This window comes from Oncorhynchus mykiss, chromosome 16 (assembly GCF_057628025.1).
Source record: "Oncorhynchus mykiss isolate SJ-2025 chromosome 16, ASM5762802v1, whole genome shotgun sequence".
Classification (NCBI taxonomy): Eukaryota; Metazoa; Chordata; class Actinopteri; order Salmoniformes; family Salmonidae; genus Oncorhynchus; species Oncorhynchus mykiss.
The window spans coordinates 30,649,460-30,671,852 of NC_143037.1; the positions used below are offsets into that span (position 1 = coordinate 30,649,460).

At 40.5% G+C, this 22,393-nt stretch overlaps 1 long non-coding RNA gene across 1 annotated transcript; it reads right to left on the reverse strand.

Moving 5' to 3' along the window:
* Positions 1 to 18,055: 18,055 nt before the first annotated feature.
* LOC149976640 (uncharacterized) lies at positions 18,056 to 21,921 on the reverse strand. Its single transcript, XR_016487042.1, has 3 exons — positions 21,676 to 21,921; positions 20,969 to 21,076; positions 18,056 to 20,675 (listed from the first exon to the last, which is right to left on the reverse strand). It is a non-coding gene; the product is annotated as an uncharacterized LOC149976640 (long non-coding RNA).
* Positions 21,922 to 22,393: the final 472 nt, after the last annotated feature.

A 22,393-nucleotide genomic window follows, 5' to 3' on the forward strand; every position in this document is an offset into this window, starting at 1 on the left:
ACCTGCTATTCTCCCCGTCACAGGCGCAAGCAGCAAGAGACACAGTAACACTTGTAACCCATCTCACAGATTTGGGGTTCAAGATGAACTACACAAAAAGCGGTCTAGTGCCCACGCAAAGAACAGAACATCTGGGTCTCAGAATACATTTAATTTATTTTCGGGCTACTCTATCAGACAGGCAAGTCACATCGTTCTGTCAGTGCCTTTCCCTATTTCACAGGGGGCATTTGGTGACACTCAGAACCTGTCTTCATATGCTAGGTTTGATGCTAATGAGGATGAGGGACTTTCAGCGCTGGGTGTCAGCCCTATGTCTGTGTCCCCTGTCACCAAAATTGAACGGAAAAGGTATCCACAGTCTCACAGCTCTCCGTCACTTCTCGACACAGGCACACCCCTGGTGGTAGTGTTTGCGGGAAAAGTGGTGACGACAGACGCATCACTCACAGGGTGGGATGGAATCCACGAGGGGAGAGTAGTGAACACATTATGGCCTCTGCGGCTCCATCATGCTCAAATAAATGACCTTTTATTGTTGACGGTGTTTCTAGGCCTGAAACATTTTTTGCCTTTTCTTTGGATTTGTCACATCCTTGTCAGGACAGACAATGCTACCGTAGTGGCATACAGTACATAAGCTACTCTATGTACACCGATTGATTAACAGACTGATTATGTGGAGCAGGATGAATCTCCTATCATTACGACTCATGTCCCGGGCATAATATATACAGGAGTGGACCTTTTGTCCGGGGAAGTTGCCTTAGATCTCTTCGAGTCGCACAAAAAACACACATTACCCCCTGTTTTTTTGCACTAGCAAGTGGCAACGCACCACTGTGAGTGGATGCTCTGGCCCACCGATGGCCAAAAGTGTTATTCGGAGTGGAACAGGGGAACCCAAGAGCAGACTCAGACGAGGAGACTGGGATGAAGTAACCAAGGTATTTATTGAAACATAGGGGGAGATGGAGTGCAGGGAAGCTCGGCGTGTTGCTGGAAACCAGGTGCGGAGGCTCAGGCTGGAGCAAGAGAGGTTGAGACAGGGTATCCAGGTCCGGAGGGGAATCCAAGGGAGTAGTAGAGTAGGGACAGAGTAGCAGGATGATGAGACGTGGTACTGGAGACAGGGACCAGAGTCAGAGTGGGCAGAACTGTAGCAGAGAGGAAAATGGTGTCAGGAACAAATGGATAACAGGTTGCAGCTGGTGGGGATCTGTTCTGACTCCAGCACACCTGTCTCCGCCCACACAATCACACACACACAGAGGGAGAGGGAGAGAGTACTGGGGGAGTGGCGGCAGGTCAAGGAGACACAGGATGAGCAGTAGAGGGCCTTGCAGGAGCAGATGTGACAACAAAGTGTTGCTTTACGAATTTCCTCCCTTCAGCCTGATACCCCCCACTCTGGCCAGAGTGAGGAAACAGAGTGAGGCTTATCCCTGATCTTGGAGCAACTTCTCCCAACCATCCAGGAAAAGTTTGGTGACGAACAATACCTTTTCCAGCATGATGGAGCACCTTGCGATAAGGCAAAAGTGATAACTTAGTGGATCGGGGAACAAGACCTTAATCCCCAAACCTTAATCCCATTGAGAATTTGTGGTCAATCCTCAGGGCGTCCTGAATGGACAAACAAAAACCCACAAATTCTGACAAACTTCAAGCATTGATTATGCAAGAATGAGCTGCCATCAGTCAGGACGAGGCCCAGAAGTTAATTGACAGCATGCCAGGGCGGATTGCAGAGGTCTTGAAAAAGAAGGGTCAACACTGCAAATATTGACTCTTTTCATCAACTTCATGTAATTGTCAATTAAAGCCTTTAACACTTATGAAATGCTTGTAATTATACTTCACTATTCCATAGTAACATCTGACAAAAATATCTAAAGACACTGAAGCAGCAAACTTTGTGAAAATGAATATTTGTGTCATTCTCAAAACTTTTGGCCACGACTGTACACTGAGGAACACCTGCTCTTTCTATGACAGACTGGCCAGGTGTATCCAGGTGAAAGCTATGATACATTATTGTGGTCCCTTCAATCAGTGTAGATGAAGGGGAGGAGGCAGGTTAAATAACAATTGAGACAATTGTGGCATGGATTGTGCATGTGTGTATTTCAAGTTTTGCAATCCCATATGCAGTGATGTTTACAATGTACAATCGAACTGAACAGGTGAACAATTTGTATCTACATTGAAGTAGGCCTGTGTATGCTACTGTAAGTATTGTAATTGTATTTTACTTTTTTCCCCTTATGTTTCAGAATTCACGGGCAGTCCATCATATTTAGGTTCGGGGGAAAGTCGATGCAAAACATTGTTGAATTCAAACGTTCTGCCGACAGGTCCACATCAATTTGCCATTGTTTTCTGTTTCAGTCCTTGCCAGTTACAGCATAAATAACAATTTGTTCTTAAATGACTTGCCTAGTTAAATAAAGGTTAATAAAAAATACTGCTGAAGATTAAAATATTTTTCCAACACAGTAAATAGACCAGTAATTTATGTAAAATATTTCAATATATTTCAATATTTAAAATATTTGTAGGCTATAGTATTGGTGTGGGATAGTAGCAAGATGACATTGCCTATTTAACCTCAGGGCCTATACCAAGTCAGGACATATAAACCCAATAATCTATTGCTAAATTAAATATTGAACAACAATTATTATTTTGCATGCCATGGCCTAATGCCAATATTTCCAAATTATACAGCAAAAAAAGTTTGTTATTGTCACCATAAAAGGTGAATGAAGGGTTGTAGTGTGTGTTCAGGCGTGCACAATTTTACAACAGGTCTGATTTATAACTCTAAACATCCATATGTATGGCGTGCGCCAAGTTAATAAATCTCAATATTTTTGTATGTGAGCAGACTATTCACAAATGGTGCACGCAGAAATTTACGTAAAGGTTTTAAATGAGGCTCCTGGGCCCCATCCTCTTGTTCATTAAATGGAAACAAGTGGGGCATGTTTGACAGATGGTGTGATCAGACCCAGATCATTCCTTTTCAATACTCTGTGTCCAAAGTGTTATGCTACTTACAGGATATGCTGGACATAGGCAAGGCTTTTTCCACTATCAAAGTGTTTTTGACTGTCATCTCTAACTACCATGAAGGCTTCGACAACAGGGCGCACATCGCATATGCCGAGTTTCTAAGCCTTTAGTCCTGTAATGGGATCTTTCTATTGTGCTTGAAGCGATGTCACAGCAGCTTTTAGAGCCTCTGGAAAGCGTGAGATTATATTTTTCTCTTCCAAAACCCCTTTGCTATTAGCTTTCACATCCACAAAGTGAGTAAGTGAGCTGCATGTACTATCGGTTCATCCTTCTTGATTGCACTTTGACCTAGGATTCTCTAAGGCTACCCTACAGTCTAACCCTGCCTTTGTGCCCGAAGTCAGCAATTCCTCCTACAATTGTCCTTCTTTAGTGCTATTGGCTTTTCACACACCACCTTCCTCCTCTCTGGAGGAAGAGAGTCTCCATCGTTGGGTCCAATAAGTGCTTTACGCATCTACATGGACAGGGTAACAGTTTTAAGGAGGAGCAACCAGCTCTTTGTCTCCTGGGCTCCCCCTCACATGGGCAGACCCCTCTCTCGTCAACAGCTATCCCATTGGATAGTGGAGGCTAATATACATTGGCTTATAATAGAATGGGATTGCAGCTTCTGGTGGGCTTGAGAGCTCACTACACCAGAGGTATGGCTACTTCATGGGCACTATTCAAGGGCATCTCTGTCCAAGAGATTTGCGCTGCAGCAAGTTGGGCAACTCCTCACACATTTATGAGATTTTACCGCTGGACGTCATTGCACAATCGCTGGTGCATAAACGGTTACACTACCGTCAAGACTTATTCAGCTTAAGAGAGCATATCTGCAATACGGGAGTTGTCTATATCCAATAGTGGGGGAGGGTTTCTCCCTGTTGCTACGGGAGTTGTCTATCCCATAGTGAGATACCGAATGATTATTTTGATGGGTTTTGTGTTCTAAATTTGAAAAAATGAATCATTCTTATTCATGTCACTGAGGGAGAGAGGGTAAATGTAGAAAAAGAATGGCCACAGTCTGGTACCAGTCAACATGACAGCTGTGAGTTGCGGAGACGTGAGGAATTTGGGCAGATATCAGGTCAGATGAAGTGAGGAAGAACAGATATCACTAAAGTTCTGTCTAGCAACGTAGATGTATTGGCTGTTCAGAGGTGTAAGGAGGAGGCTCAGTATAGGAGGAAGGATTAAATACTAGTGCTTGTGTGAATATATTTTTGTCTTATGCAGCTGTATGACCCAGCGGGTGAATAAACTTTTTGCGTAACCCTGGTTCTCTGTTAATAGAGTATGGTATCTCACCTTGCTTCCCTGCTTGCAAGAGCACAGGGAAGATTGATAAGCTTGAGAATGAACAGAAGGGGTTATAAAGAGGAAAGGTTCCTACATTTCGCTATTCGACAGACATGGTGTAATTGGTGCTTCAGAAGTCGTCACGGCCAAGGCGTTTCCCATAGTTGAATAACACACTCTATTTTCCCATAGTTGAATAACACACTATTATCAGAGAACCGGGGTTATGCAAGTAACCTTACGTTTTATGAAAGCTTACTGTAGTTATTTATCAATTTTCATTAATTTTTACAATGTTTAAAAAATAGATCACTTAAACGGTCCGAGCCGTTAGCTAGCTGTTCACTAGCATCCTTGAAATTAATGTATCTAAAAATCGAATCATAATCAAATTGTATTTGTCACATACACATGGTTAGCAGATGTTAATGCAAGTGTAGAGAAATGCTTGTGCTTCTAGTTCTGACAATAAGGTAATAACCAACAAGTAATCTAACCTAACAATTTCACAACAACTACCTTATACACACAAGTGTAAAGGGATGAAGAATATGTACATAAAGTTAAATGAATGAGTGATGGTACAGAACGGCATAGGCAAGATGTAGTAGATGGTATCGAGTACAGTATATACAGTGGGGCAAAAATGTATTTAGTCAGCCACCAATTGTGCAAGTTCTCCCACTTAAAAAGATGAGAGAGGCCTGTAATTTTCATCATAGGTACATTTCAACCTTGACAGACAAAATGCAAAAAAAAATCCAGGAAATCACATTGTAGGATTTAATTTAATTTAATTTATTTTTTTTTACCCCTTTTTCTCGCCAATTTCGTAGTATCCAATTGTTCTAGTAGCTACTATCTTGTCTCATCGCTACAACTCCCTTAAATGCAGATTGCGGGTGATTAAAAGTTTAACGTTTGGATATCCTTACATTGGCTCGATTCCAATAGGAATTACATCACTTTGCAAGCCAGCATAATGTAACTTGCCTGATGTGGCCTGCAAACCAGGAGTTTCAGACCACTGTGTGGGGGGGAAACTAGGCTGTCAAAGAATGGTCTTATGATACTGTATATGTAATGTATTGTCAAAGAGTTTCATTTAAATTATAAAATATTTGCTTAGGGCACTCACTTGGTAAAGGCTACAGGATTTAAAGTCATTGAATGCAACAATCATGGTTGTCACTAGTAAACACATTCATGGGTGGTACTGGTAACTCTAAAATACACTTGAACGGCACTGTGAGAAGTATGAAAATAAGGCTTTACAACCTACAGTGTTAAAACAACACCCCAGAACCTGTTTAGAGGTACAGTTTTGCCACTGTGGTGTTAGCCTTTTAAAAAAAAATGTTTTAACCTGTGGTCTATATATATAAGAAAGGTACTCGTCCACTGAGGTACACTATTGGCTCTCGTAATAAGGTACGAACTGCAAGGGTACAATTATGCATCTACAGTATAAATAAAGGTACAATGGGCATACCTTACAGGGTACTACAGTGAAAATAAGTTTTACCATTTTAAGTGCAATTCTAAACCTTTTTTCCTGAAGGTATACACAGTTCCAATTTTGGCTTGTTTCACGGTTTAATTGTCCATTTAGATCCTATTGCCAAGTTGTTCTTTCTCTCCATAGTATATCTTTCAGAATAGCTAGTTGAAATGCAGATATGTCCAAACTGTGAAATGTGCTATGCTTTATGGTGTGATTTGTGTAAAATTATGTTAGGTGTGGTAATTGTGTTGGTAATTTGTGTGTTTTGAGCACAGGAGATTGGTGGCACCTTAATTGGGTAGAACAGGCTAGTGGTAATGGCTGGAGCGGAATAGGTGGAATGGTATCAAATACATAAAACACATGGTTTCCATGTCTTTGATGCCATTCCGTTCCAGCCATTATTATGAACCGCCCTCCCCTCAGCAGCCTCCACTGGTTTTGAGTGTATATGAAAGTATGTATGTAAGCTATAAAGATACATTTAACTGGAGATGAAAAAGGCTTGTTATTGTTGATGGTACTGTTTAAATATGGCCCATAGTCATACCACCTGTCTTATAGAACAACAAACTGACCGAGGCATTCATTGAAGTTTATATTTCACACGTTATCCAGATACTGACTGTTAGCGGTTGTGTAGTTAATTTAAAATTGATTAAATTGAGATTGTTTTGTCACTGGCCTACACACAATACCCGATAACGTAAGAAGTAAATATTTGCTTAAGCTCTTGTAACAAGGGGGCAGTATTTTCATTTTTGGAAAAATAACGTTCCCAAAGTAAACGGGCTATTTTGTCAGGACAAGATGCTAGAATATGCATATAATTGACAGCTTAGGATAGAAAAAAATCCAATCCTGAAGGGATTCTTATTTAGAGGCTCTGTGTTCCTATGCGTCCCTATTGAGCAGTGAATGAGATATCACCCAGATTCCTTTTTCTATGGCTTCCCTAATGTGTCTAGTGTCACAATACATAGTTTCAGGCTTTTATTTTAAAAAATTAGCCTGAACGTCAACATTGCGTCAGTGGTCAGCTGAAGTCTCTTAGAGTGATTCTTGCGTAAAATACAGAGGTAGCCATTTTTCCTCTCGGTCCTCCTGAAAAACCAATTGTCCCGGTGGATATTTTATTGAATATATATTTGAAAAACACCTTGAGGATTGATTATAAACAATGTTTGCCATGTTTCTGTCGATATTATGGAGTTAATTTGGAATATTTTTCGGCGTTGTCGTGACCGCAATTTCCGGTTGATTTCTCAGCCAAACGTTAAGAACAAACCGAGCTATTTCGCCTAGAAAAATTATCTTTTTGGAAAAAAGGAACATTTGCTCTTTAACTGGGAGTCTCGTGAGTGAAAACATCCAAAGCTTATCAAAGGTAAACGATTTAATTTGATTGCTTTTCTGATTTTCGTGACCAAGTTACCTGCTGCTAGCTGGGCATAATGCTATGCTAGGCTATCGATAAACTTACACAAATACTTGTCTTGCTTTGGCTGTAAAGCATATTTTGAAAATCTGAGATGACAGGGTGATTAACAAAAGGCTAAGCTGTGTTTCAATATATTTCACTTGTGATTTCATGAATAGGAATAATTTCTAGTAATATTTATGTGCGTTGCGTTATGCTAATTAGGGTCAGTTGATGATTACGCTCCCGGACCCGGGATGGGGAGTCACAACAGGTTTTTAACAAGTCATAAAAAGTTGCATGGACTCACTCTGTGTGCAATAATAGTGTTTAAGACCTCTTACAGCTACCCCCCTACTTTTTTAAATTTCCGACTGAAGACATACCCAAATCTAACTGCCTGTAGCTCAGGCTCAGAACCAAGGATATGCATATTCTTGATTTCATTTGAAAGAAAACACTCTGAATTTTGTGTACATGTGAATTGAATGTAGGACAATATAAAACAATAGATCTGGTTTAAATAATACAATGAAAAAAACATATGTTTTTTCATTTTTATATCATCATCTTTAAAATGAACAAGACAAAAAAAACATTCAGATAGGATGATGGAGACAATTTCAGTGAAAAACATAAGAGGGCAACAGTACTTGCGCAAAGTTTCAGAATGATAACTTCCAAAATGAGTGTGCTACATATCATGAACTCACCCAGGTGTCCCACACAAGTAGCCCAAATGTACCCAATTGGCAATATTGTTATACATTTTGAATGGAATGACTATATACAAAATACCAAAATGGTATTCTAACACACCCCCCAAAAATGGAGAAAAAACATGAAGAAAAAAATATACATTTACAAAATAACACTTTAAATATTTGGAAGACCCTCAGTCCTCTACACAATATTGTGCAGCTGATGCCAGGTGCCATAGCAGTCTCTTTCTACTGTAAAGCAGAGGGTCACCATGCACGTGGTGCAGGTGATGGGGGACTTCATTTTGCAAAGAACACAGCGACGCCTCCATGCTGTGCCATTTTGGCCCTGAGGCACATCCATGCATGCAGAAATAAATTTGGGCAGATGAACACCACTTGTGCAGGAGCTGGATGAACCAGCTTCAGTGGGTGGTGGACACCTTGGCACTGGGGGCTCCCATTCGGAGTCAGTGTCACTGTGAAAGAAAATGTTCAGTTAGAATAGTTTCACATATGAGCCCTGTATCAACAGGTATAATAAACAGATATATATATAGAGTACAGGGAACATAAGGTTGAATATATTATTATAGACCTGCTAGATCTACTGTCTATTTTATATTATGACAGACCAGCTAGATCTACTGTCTATTTTATATTATGACATTTCAGCTAGACCTACTGTCTCTATTATTTTACAACAGACCAGCTGTATCTACTCTCTCCATTTCACTTTGGACATTGTTGTGGGCCTGCCCTCTTCTCAACAGCCTCAAATAGGCTATTTAATTTCTAAATAATATTTTCTATTATTAATTTCAAACAACGCATTGGCATGAGAAAAACTTACCAGTCCAAAATGATGTCCTCTCCGTTCAAAAAATATTCCTCCATTTGGGAATCGCTAAATGAATCGTCCTCCAACAATCTCTCTAATTTTCCCGATCAATTTCTTCTAAAATTGTGTGTACATCTGTATATCTAGACGTAGATTTAGCTTTCCCTGACTTAGTCGCCATACTGATTATATATCAAACAGCTGAAGATGCACTTTACCAAAACAACGCTGTGCGTAACATGCGTTGTTCCTTCCGGTATGAAACTTCAATGGCGAATGACCCTCTTTACGCCGGAGTTTACTACATGGGTTAGTCTTCCAACACATAAACATTACATATTGCCATTTACCTCAGCTCATTGGCTACCTACCAGCTAGATTTCAAGACGATCAGTGGTAATTGGGTTAAAATACAGTCAATCAACGAAACAGCGGTCATATCATTGGTGCACAATGATGTCATTACTTGTTGTCTTCAGTCGATACGTCCCGCGAAATGACCCATCAGGTTTGGTTGTGTTACAAACAAACCAGTTGATTACAATGAAACCAAACATGACTGGAAAAGTCACGTTTTGTGTGTGTATTTACCTCGAATGTGTCGTCAAAAATGGAATGAGACGGAAGTCACGACACAAGCGGTTCACAAAATGTTTTGTGTTTGGCTATAAAAATTGATTTGATCAAACAAAAGACCATTCATTGTGTAACAATGAGCATTGGGATTGCAAACAGAGGAAGATCGTCCAAGGTAAATTATTTATTTTATTGCAGTTTGTCATTTTGTTACGCCTGTGCTGGTTGAAATAGTTGATTTTCATGGGGCTCTATCCTCAGATAAACGCATCGTATTGTTTCGCAGTAAATCCTTTTTTAAATCTGACAATGCAGTTGGATTAGCAAGATTCTAGGCTTTCGAAACATGTGAGACACTTGTACTGTCATGAATGTTTAATATGTCCACCTATTGGACATGAATTATCCCTTTGAGCATGGTGAAGTTATTAATTACACTTTGAATAGTGTATCAATTCACCCAGTCACTACAAAGATACAGGCGTCCTTCCGAACTCAGTTGCCGGAGAAGAAGGAAACCGCTCATGGATTTCACCATGAGGCCAACGGAGACTTTAAAACAGTTACAGAGTTTAATGGCTGTGATAGGAGAAAACTGAGTATGGATCAACAACATTTTAGTTGCTTCACAACACTAGATACATTGACATAGTGAAAAAAAGGATGCCTGTACAGAATAAAAATATCCAAAACATGTATCCTGTTTGCAACAAGGCACTAAAGTAATTCTGCAAAAACATACATACATACATACATACATATATATATATATATATATATATATATATATATATATATATATATATATATATATATATATTATAACGATGTTGGAGGTGACTTATGGTAGAGAAATTAACATTAAATTATCTGGCAACAGCTCTGGTGGACATTCCTGCAGTCAGCATGCCAACTACACAATCCCTCAAAATGTGAGACATCTGTGGCAATGTGTTGTATGACAAAACTGCACATTGTCCAAATGTCCAATTGAGATATGGATTGTGTATGTGTGCCATTCAGAGGGTGAATGGGTAAGACAAACAATGTAAGTGCCTTTGAACAGGTTACGGTAGTAGGTGCCAGGAACACAGGTTTGTGTCAAGAACTGCAGTGCTGCTGGGTTTTTCAGTGGCTCGGGTGGTTGTTGTCCTTGATGATCTTTTTGGCCTTCCTGTGACATCGGGTGGTGTAGGTGTCCTGGAGGGCAGGTAGTTTGCACTCGGTGATGTGTTGTGCAGACCTCACTACCCTCTGGAGATCCTTTCGGTTATGGGTGGAGTAGCTGCCGTACCAGGCGGTGATACAGCCCGACAGGATGCTCTCGATTGTGCATCTGTAAAATTTGTGAGTGTTTTTGGTGACAAGCCAAATTTCTTCAGCCTCCTGAAGCCTCCTTCAGCCTTCTTCACCACGCTGTCTGTGTGGGTGGACCAATTCAGTTTGTCCGTGATGTGTACGCCGACAAACTTAAAACTCTCCACCCTCTCCACTACTGTCCCATCAATGTAGATATGGGACTGTTTCCTGAAGTCCACGATCATCTCCTTTGGTTTGTTGACATTGAGTGTGAGGTTATTTTCCTGACACCACACTCCGGGGGCCCTCACCTCCTCCCTGTAGGTCGTCTCGTCATAGTTGGTAATCAAGCCTACCACTGTAGTGTCGTCTGCAAACTTGATGATTGAGTTGGAGGCGTGCATGGCCACGCAGTCGTGGGTACACAGGGAGCACAGGAGAGGGCTGAGAACGCGCCCTTGTGGGGACCCTGTGTTGAAGATCAGCGGGGCGACTTGAAGAAGCAGTGCGACTTGGCAGGGTCGTGTTTCGGAGGGCGCATGGCTCTCAACTTTCGCCTTACCCGAGTCCATAGGGAAGTTGCAGCGATGGGACAAGACTCGAACTACCAATTGGGTATCATGAAGTTGAAGAGAGAAAGGGATAAAAGTACAACAACAAGAAATGTAATTGTTGTTTCTTATGGCTTTTATTGTATGGTGATTGATTATGCTATCAGAAATACTGTATATTCATCTCATCCAGCATTGTACAATAAAACAAAAGCATATTTCCATTATTGCTTTGTTAATTCTGTATAATAAACATAGACATGTTTTCTATTCAAGTGAAAGTGCATCAAAGCCTTAAGTCTCTACATCTACTTCGTGTTGTTAACCATACCTATTTAATGACACCTAAGAGTAGAGGTTGTCCGATATACATTCAGCATGTATTGGCAATGCAAATCCCTTTTTACGTGGAGCTGGCCGAAAAAGCTATTAGTAAATAGGTGTCTTTACTCAGTATTTCTTACTGGTATTTCTTATACATTCACATTGAGCTTCCCACAACCCCTTTTGCACTAACTATTTTGACTCATCACGTACTCTGCTGTTACTGTTTATTATTTATCCTGTTGCCTAGTCACTTTATCCCTACCTACTGTATATGTACATTTGTACCTCAATTACTTCGCACCCCTGCACATCGACTCGGTACTGATAGACTGTGTATGTAGCCAAGTTATCGTTACTCATTGTGTATTTATTCCTTTTGTTATTATTTTTCTATTATTACTATTATTATTTTCTCACTGCATTGTTGGTGAAGGTACTGTAAGTAAGCATTTCACTTTAAGTCTACACCTGTTGTTTACAAAGCAAATGTGTTTTTTTTGTGCTGTAATTGTCCATCCTGGGGATCCTGGGGATCTCACTTAACCGGAAACCCAGACATCCATGGAGCATTTCTATCACTGTCATTAAGAAGTTTTCAACATTACAAACCTCTCGTCTCTCATCTACACTCTTGTCAAATGGGTTTTAAAGCGTCACTCCAAAAGCATCAAAATAACTTTGATTCAAATATTTTGGAGGCTTTGGACTTTCTGTTAACTTCAAATCAAATTTATTTATATAGCCCTTCGTACATCAGCTGATATCTCAAAGTGCTGTACAGAAACTCAGCCTAAAACCCCAAACAGCAACCAATGCAGGTGTAGAAGCACGGTGGCTAGGAAAAACTCCCTAGAAAGGCCAAAACCTAGGAAGAAACTTAGAGAGAGGAATGGATCACATCAGTGACAGGAAAATCACATCAGTGACTCAACCCACTCAGGTGACGCACCCCTCCTAGGGACGGTATGAAAGAGCCCCAGTAAGCCAGTGACTGAGCCCCTGTAATAGGGTTAGAGGCAGAGAATCCCAGTGGAAAAAGTTGGAACCGGCCAGGCACTGACCGGCATCTTATGTCATGGTTGAGCTAGAGTAGTTAGACTCCTGTCTATTTTGCTAGATAAGAGGAGAACACCCCTCTACCTTGGATGGTGTCTGTCACTCTTCAGCAGTTCATGCTTGGTCCTGTTTCTTGGTGTGTCCCAGAAAGAGGGACAGTTATGTACAAATTGTATCAGTTCGAAAGGGTTGAAAACAGTTTTCTACCAGCAATTGAGTTGTCTGAGTCTGCTTGTATACTGAAAAAATGTAAGGTTCTTAAATGGTTCATCCTCAGCACTTAAGGTTACTTGGAGATCTCTTGCCCGATAAAGAACCTTTGAGTTAAGCGTGGGTTCTTAAGAACTTCTTTGGGATAGGGGGCAGTATTTTCACGTCCGGATGAAAAGCGTGACTAGAGTAAACAGCCCGCTACTCAGTTCCAGAAGCTAGGATATGCATATTATAGATTTGGATAGAAAACTCTGAAGTTTCTAAAACTGTTTGAATGATGTCTGTAAGTGTAACAGAACTCACATGGCAGGTGAAAACCTGAGAAAAATCCAACCAGGAAGTGGGAAAGCCTGAAAGCCATTAGTTGTATCTCGCGCGTGAACGCGACAGTCATTCTCTTTCCTTTCTATTGACAGAATTGTCCGGCTGGAATATTATTGAAGATTTATGATAAAAACATCCTAAAGATTGATTATATACATCGTTTAACATGTTTCTACGAACTTTAACCTCTTGATCCTACTTGAGACGCACACGTCTCAACTAGGCACCTGGAAATGCAAACGCGCTACGCTAAATGCTAAATGTACTCGTTAAAACTCAAACGTTCATTAAAATACACATGCAGGGTATTGAATTAAAGCTACACTCGTTGTGAATCTAGCCAACAAGTCAGATTTTTAAAATGCTTTTCGGCGAAAGCATGAGAAGCTATTATCTGATAGCATGCAACACCCCAATATACCTGAAGGGTTACGTAAACAAAATAATTAGCGTAGCCGGCGCTACACAAAACGCAGAAATAAAATATAAAACATTCATTACCTTTGATGATATTCTTTGTTGGCACTCCTATATGTTCCATAAACATCACAATTGGGTCTTTTTCCCGATTAAATCCGTCCATGTATGCCCGAAATATCCATTTGTATAGCCTGTCTGGTTCAGGAAAAAAGCTCTCTTCCAACACGCAACGTCATTTTTTAAAATTATATAAGTTGCCTATATTCTTTGACAAAACACTTCAACCTACTTTTGTAACCCAACTTTAGGTATTTGTAAACGTTAATTAGCGATCAAATTGATCACTGGGCGATCTGTATTCAATAGCAGCTACTCAAGAAAACAATGTCCATTTTTCTCTCTTCCAAAATCGATTGCTGTAGGCTGGATGGAATGAAGGATCTATTTGTCATGACACAAAGGATTTTTGTCAATGAAAATTACGTTTTTTGGCGACATCGTGTGGAAGCTGTAGGAATTGCATCCTTGGCCCTATTTAATTTGGTGTCCCTTATTAAACAATACATGCAAGTGGCGCATGGATTTTTTTTTCAGTTTTCAGTGACCAGTTTTTCTTGCGCTTTTCGATGAAACACACGCTCTCTTATAGTCACAGCCGTGATTTAACCAGTTTTAGAAACTTCAGAGTGTTTTCTATCCACACATACTAATCATATGCATATACTATATTCCTGGCATGAGTAGCAGGACGCTGAAATGTTGCGATTTTTAACAGAATGTTCGAAAAAGGAGAGGGTAGACTTAACAGGTTCATGGAACTTTTTTTCCTTTTCGTCTGGACTTGGATTAGTGAACTAAACATGCAAACAAAAAGGAGGTATTTGGACATAAAGATGGACTTTATCGAACAAACCGAACATTTATTGTGGAACTGGGATTCCTGGGAGTGCATTCCGATAAAGATCATCAAAGGTAAGTGAATATTTATAACGCTATTTCTGACTTTTGTTTGACTCAACAACTTGGCTGGTATCTGTATGGCTTGTTTTTGTGGCTGAGCGCTATACTCAGATTATCGCATGGTTTTTTGAAATCTGACACAGCATTTGCATAAAGGAGAAGTTTATCTTTAACCTGTCTACGATACTGGTTCCCAATTGGGGATCAACCCTCCCACGTTCAGCTGAAACGGTGGCGCATGGAACGCAAAAATATTCTTAAAAATATTTAACCTCCACACATTAACAAGTCCAATAGCTCAAATGAAAGATAAACACCTTGTTCATCTAGCCAGCAAGTCAGATTTCTAAAATGTTTTACGGCGAAAACATAGCACATATATATGTAAAACCACCACCAGACACAGCTCATTTCAATAGCCAAAACATGCAATCAACAAACGCAGGATTAAAAAATAAATCGCTCACTAACCTTTTGAAAATCTTCATCAGATGACAGTAATATGACATATTACACAGTACATATTTTTTTTTCAATAATATGCCATTTATATCCATAAATGTCCATTTACAGTGAGTTCACTGTAAATTGCGCTCAGTTCCAAGCTACATTTCCACGTAATGTTGGAGTCAACAGAAACACAGATTTAAGCATAAATATTCCCTTACCTTCGATGGTCTTCGTTCAGAATGTTCTGGAAGGCTTCATACTTACCCAATACATCGTTTGGTTTCAAGTCTTGCGTCTTTGTATTAGCTACTGCTAATAACATCAGCTGAAATGCACCCAAAACGTCCTCTGGTCCGGATAAGTTGCGCATCAAAACTTCAAAATTACACATTATATGTCGACTAAACAGGTCAAACTAAGTGCAGAAGCAAGCTTTATGATGTTTTAGACATGCAAAACAAACTTCAATTCAATCGGCCATCGTCTGCCCTTCTCTTGAGTGCTGGAAACAAAGGAATGGCTGGGACCAATTCGCGCCCATACGCACAGCCTATTCTCTCGTGGCACGCACTAATTTCACTCCCATAGGGTCAATTCTCGCGGGATTTGAACGATTTGAAGCTCTAATGAAAGAGGACATCTAGCGGAAGAGATAGAAAGTGCCCCAGAATCATAGCTCGTTGGGAAGGGTGGGGGCCATGACGTCAAAGTTGCTCCAACTTTCATGGCCACAAAAATTAGTTTGGAAGAATGCCTGCCCTGTGAGTTCTGCTATACTTACAGACATAATTCCAACGGTTTTAGAATCTTTAGAGTGTTTTCTATCCAATAATAATTTTTATTTGCATATATTAGCAATTTTTGACAGATTTTTTTTCCAGTTTACTAGGGGTACCCAATCTCTCCAAAGGGGGCGTATGTCTGCCATATCCTTAACAGGTTTTAATCCTATGTTTAACACTTGTATATTTATTTCAAGTTTATGATCAGTATTTCTGTAAATTGATGTGGCTCTCTGCAAATTCACCGGATGTTTTGTAGGCAAAACATTACTGAACATAACATGCCAAAGTAAACTGAGATTTTTTGATATAAATATGAACTTTATCAAACAAAACATACATGTATTGTCTAACATGAAGTCCCATGAGTGTCATCTGATGAATACCATCAAAGGTTAGTAAATAATTTTCTCTCTATTTCTGCTTTTTGTGACATCTCTCTTTGGCTGGAAAATGGCTGTATGTTTTGCTGTGACTAGGTGCTGACCTAACATAATCGCATGGTATGCTTTCGCCGTAAAGCCTTTTTGAAATCAGACTGTGGCTGGATTAACAAGAAGTATCTCTTTAAAATGGTGTATAATACTTGTATGTTTGAGGAATTCTCTGCTAAGCCTTGATTCCAATAGGAATTACACATCACTTTGCAAACCAGCATAATGTGACTTGCAGGCCTGATGTGGTCTGTAAACTGAGTTTAATGCCACTGTATTAGGGTAAAACAAAGGCATCAAAAGAATGCCTTAAGAAATATGTATTTTATTGTCTTAACTTTTTATGGCTGCAGGGGCAGAATGAGTAGCTTGGATGAAAAGGTGCCCATTGTAAACGGCCAGCTTCTCAGTCTCAGTTGCTAATATATGCATATTATTATTAGTATTGAAAAGAAAACACTCTAAAGTTTCCAAAACTGTAAAAATATTGTCTGTGAGTATAACATAACTGATAAGCAGGAATCAAAGCAGGAAGTAGCTTATATTTTGAATGTTCCATGTTCCATAGCCTCCCTTTGTTCCATTTAAAGGGATATGAACCAGATTCCTCTTCCTATCGCTTCCCCAAGGTGTGAACAGTCTTCAGACATAGTTTCAGGCTTTTATTTGGAAAAAATGAGCCAGAACGATAACATTGAGTCAAGTGGACACAAGAGTTTTGCTCGCGCAACAGAGTTTGGATAGGTATTGCTTTTCCCTCTCCTACTGTGAAAGACATTTGCGGTTGATATATTATCGATTATCTATTTTAAAAACAGCCTGAGGATTGATTATACATTTTTTTTTTACATGTTTCTGTGGACATTATGGAAACTATTTGGAATTTGTCTGCGTTGTCATGACCGCTCTTTCCTGTGGATTTCTGAACATAACGCGATAAACAAACAGAGGTCTTTTGGATCTAAAAATAATCTTTATGGAACAAAATAAACTTTTGTTGTGTAACTGGAAGTATCGTGAATGAAATCATCCGAAGATCATCAAAGGTAAACAATTAATTTGATTGCTTTTCTGATCTTCGTGACCGAGCTACCAGATGCTAAGTGTACTTAATGTTTTATTGTGCGATCGATAAATTTACACAAACGCTTGGATTGCTTTCGCTGTAAAGCATAATTTCAAAATCTGACACGACAGGTGGATTAACAAAAGGCTAAACTGTGTTTTCCTATATTGCACTTGTGATTTCATGAATATAAATATTTATAGTAATATATTTTATGTCGAGCTATGCTATTCAGGGGTTGTTGATGACACTTATCCCAATATCAGGATTACAGCCATAACAAGTTTAAACAATTCAATTTGAATGGATTTATATTCCCTTGGATATGGCCATACAACTGTAAATGAATGAATGCAACAACTATGTCTCTGTCACTTGCAAGCATATGAGTGGTACTGGTAACTCTAAAATTCACTCGGAAGGCACCCTGGGAAATATGCAAATAATGCACAAAACCCTTCAGCAGGGCTATGCAATTTCAGTCCTGGCCAAAACATTTCTGATTTTTATTTTTGTATCGTTCTTCAGAGACCCTAAAATGGTTCCCCTATGGTATCACTCTCAATAACGTTATTTGGGTCCAACTTTCACATTTTTTTTTAAAGTGTACCTTAGAGGTCGAATCTCAGCAGTAATTAGCTCATCAAAGCTGGGTCAAGCTTGGAGCGAGGTCATCAAAGCTGGACCAGGCATCAGTGTGTCTCAGCAATGATTTATGAGTGAAAATAATCAATTGAAGAAGAAAAAGGCTGAAAGTAAGTTCTAATGACCAGTTGTGAATACATGTATTCTTTCATATATATTCATTTTGTGCTCAGATCCAATTTTTCACTATGACAGCATACAGCTTAAAAATCGGGAAAACTGAAAAAAATACATATTCATAACAAAACAAATACATGTAAGACCTGCTGCTGTTCAACCAAGCAAGTCTATAATTCCAGACTAGTTTCATAGAAAACAAACAATATTATTCCCCATCGACTCCTACACTAATTTGCTCAGGAAGCCATTTTCTCATGCTCCACAAAGCATCCCATTTGTATCTGCAACGAGGGATCACTTAAGCAATAACTGTAAAAGAGGGAGTGGAAGGGGAGGCTATAGTGTGTGTGTGTGTGTGTGTGTGTGTGTGTGTGTGTGTGTGTGACTCCAGCAAACTTTTTCTGATGCATTTTAATCTTCTGAAACTTCTCAAGGAGACTGACAGTACAAGAGTTGCTCCAATCTTTAGGCGAGTGAATAAACATGATACAATTTGGGTACAGTGAATGTTTGTTTCATAGAAAGAGCAGAAAGGAAATATCACTGTGGGAAAGTTGATCTGGTATTACTTTCCTGTGCAGGTTGCTTATTACTGTGCAATTAAAATTGTAAGGATACAGTACTGTACTGTGTAATAACTAAGTACAGTGATAACACTAATTACAGGAACAATGTATCGATGAATGGTGGTGTGCAACACTATACTGCTGCACCCTGGTTATCCCTTGATGCGCGCACACACACACACACTTGTAAACAAGACTTGTAGGGCCACATGTCCGGTACTGTAGATGCGTTGTGGGAACACAAACAAATATATATACACACACACACACACCTTAGCTTTCCATTTAGTAGATACTTCACACACCTCAACATCCACATCGTTCAAACTACAGTCTTTCAGCGGCTGTGTGGGTTCAGCTGACTCTTGGAGCCCCTGAGCAACGGGCAGATCCTCCACTGCTAGGCAAGGAGAGACATCCGCTAGCTTGGCGGCAAAGTGTGACTGGGTTCAGTGATGCATTCAGGACTTTCATTTGTATTTATTTAGCCTTTATTTTACCAGGTAAATTGACTGAGAACATATTCTCATTTACAGCAACGACCTGAGGAATCGTTACATGGGAGAGAAAGGGGGATGAAAGCCAGCACCCTACACAGAGTAATGTTCCCAATCACTGCCTTGGGCATTGGGATATTTTTTTTAGATTGGTGAAAAGAACGCCTCCTCCTGTCCCTCCAACACCACTTCCAGCACTATCTGGTCTCCTATCCAGGACCAACCCTGCTTAGCTTCAGAGGTAAGCCAGCAGTGGGATGCAGGGTGGTATGAGACCCTGCGATCTCCACATATGGGTGTTATGACTCTCCTTACCAGAATGTTCTTTGGAGCTGAGCTGGCGTATGTGGGCTCAACAATGACAGTGACACATGAGCACTGCTTGGCAACTTCCCCCATATTAGGTACTCCTGCTGTGGAAGAAGAGTAACAGTTTGCCTAACCCTTACCGTGCCAATCTTGCTTGTCGACTCGGGGGCCTGTTCTACCCGAGACATCGCTCAGGAGCTCAAGGAACTGATCACACTTGGGGTCAATGTAACTGGAGGAGGTGGCTTCCCAGCGATTCTTGTTAGACTTCATCCTCTGAAGAACAGACTTGATCAAGTTGTAGTCAGACCACCACAACTGATGAGAACAACATTGCTGGGAGCTAGTTGAACACCGGCAGCTTTCAGTCTCAACATTCCCTCTTCACTGCATGACATAGAGCCTGAGTCCAACACTCCACTCAACGTTAACTGGCCACTAACTACTACTGGGGCATAAAACAACGCACTAGCCCCTTCCAGTCTCTGATCTGCCAAGAATGGCTTTATGGTCATCTGTCAGTAGCCTACATCTATCTACATAGGTGGACTACAGGTCTGGCTCACCTGTGAGGGTCACTTTATCTTTGCCCGTGCTTTCCCTTGCACCGCATGGGCTGGCTAGTTAAAAAACGGGTTGATGCTGGAGTGGAGCGCTGATGTCACGGAAGGCTGAGATGCTTTTGAGCAGTCTCTTGAAATGGTCAGGGACACGAAGCCCAGCCTGAACCTGAACCCAGCCTGAACCAGCCTGAGCCCCTTGGCTCACTCTAAGTCCAGCCAAGTTCCCATGCAAAGTCTGTGACACCACTGAGCAAACAACCTATGCACACTGCAGGCTACACAGGCTCTGTTGCCACTGTCACTTGACTGAACTGAACTTTGAGTGAGCCAAGGGGCTGTTCAGGCTGGGCTTCGTGTGACATTGAAGCGGTGCACACAGAGGAATCTGTCCAACATACCAACCACATGGCAGATGCCTGGTTCCTCTGTTGTGAGACTGGTTGGAGGGGCCGGTGTTGGAGCTGGAGTATTGAAGGAGCACTGAGACTGGCCGAATACCTCAGAGGGCTGAAGTGGCTCACTGTGATGGAGAATGGGCTGGCTGACTGCTGCTGGGCTCTAACTGCATGCTGACAGTGGCACTTCATATTGAGCTGGAGCTTTGCCTCTACTCGATCCCTCTGATGAGCATCCAACTGTCCTTGGACCTCTGACGCGGTCCACTCCTCAGCAGGCATAAACTGGAAAGACAGGGCGAGCTTGGGGTTTACAGTGGGAGATGAACATCATAACAAAGTCAGCACTGGAGTAATCAATATTCTTACCCCACCTGCACAGACACTCATAAGCAACATCAATGGCCTTATTCAGATAGATCCAGTAATCCATCGCACCAGTTTACGGTTTGGTGCTGTAAAAGTCTCCCATAGGCATGTATCTTCAGGATGTCAAACAAAGCAGTGGGTTTCTTGTCAGAGCTCAACCCAGGGTTACTACGTAGTGATTCTACTCTGTATGACAATAAACATCTCACCGTCAGCATAATTTACTCTGCGCAGGTAGCCCGTCAACTTCTCTTCCCACTCATGGATGGAGAACTGTTCCGTGAAGTCACTTCTGAAGAACGGTGGTGGTTTTATGTCTGATGGGACAATCACATTCAGCTTCAATACATCAGCACACTGTGACTGGTGGCTCGGACTGGAATGCAGGGGCTGACTATCACTAGGCTGATGCATGGTGTGGATACTGCCAGTGTTAGACTCACCATTATGTTTGTCTTGTTCAGAAATCATACTGCTGAGTGCCTCTGTATTAATGACCTCCTATAATCAGATGTAACAACTGGACAACCTCTCCCGAACCCAACTGACACGTTCTGACTATCAGGGCTCAGCTCGTAAGAGTCACTGGAATAGTACATGATGCAAACAATGTCTTTTCATATGCAAAAAAACAATAATTGTAATAGAGAAATAAAAATGTTTGGGCTATCAATAGGCTAAATGGAATAAAGCAAAATACCCAGTACTGTTTGTAGATCAGAAATTAAATACTCAATATGCACATGCAAAAACATTCATAAATGGAACTGAAATAGTGTTGAAAACATGAAAAATAAATATATGCAATAATAAAATAACTTGGACACTGTAGATCAATACGTATATATATTTTTTTATGCGGCAGTAAACACCAAACAAAGTATTGAATGTCTGTCTTGTGCCAAATTCACTGTACCTCTCATGCATAGACTTGCATTCCCAGCGGAGCGCAGATGCCTCAGTAGAGGAGAGAGGAGGGGAGTCTGGTGGTGATGGAGCAACCCTGTAATCCTGCGAGCGATGATCTTGTAGATCATAATGGACACGGCACCAAGTGTGACTGGTGTAGATTGCCTCTGCATTGTGTTTTGATCAGCTTACATATGACCAAAGGATCAGGGTTGGTTTTGATATTTTATTCTCTGTTAAAGAAACAAACAACATCCATAAATTAAATGTTGTGTTGCCGTTATGCACCAACTCCTCTCTTCCACATAGGTACAGTAGACAGTGCTAAGAATAACAATATTGTTGGACAACGATACAATACAATGCAATGTACAGTGTAGATAATGTACAGGATAGCCTATGGGCCTGGGCTACCCAACTTTCATAAATAACAGCCAGGCATTACGTACAATTAGTACATGACATGCACTTGCAAACTAACAGTAAAATATTGTCAAAATATCATAAACAAAAACACATGACATACCCGATAAAGAAACAAACAACATCTATGAATGAAATGTTGTGCTCCCCTTATGCACCAACTCCTCTGTAAAGTACAAATGAACACCAAGCTAGCATGTACAACATTCACAAATCAACAGATACTAAGTAAATAAATACATGAAATGCATAAATATCACAATATACTGGTAGAAGACCATCATATTAAAATGTCAGTGACA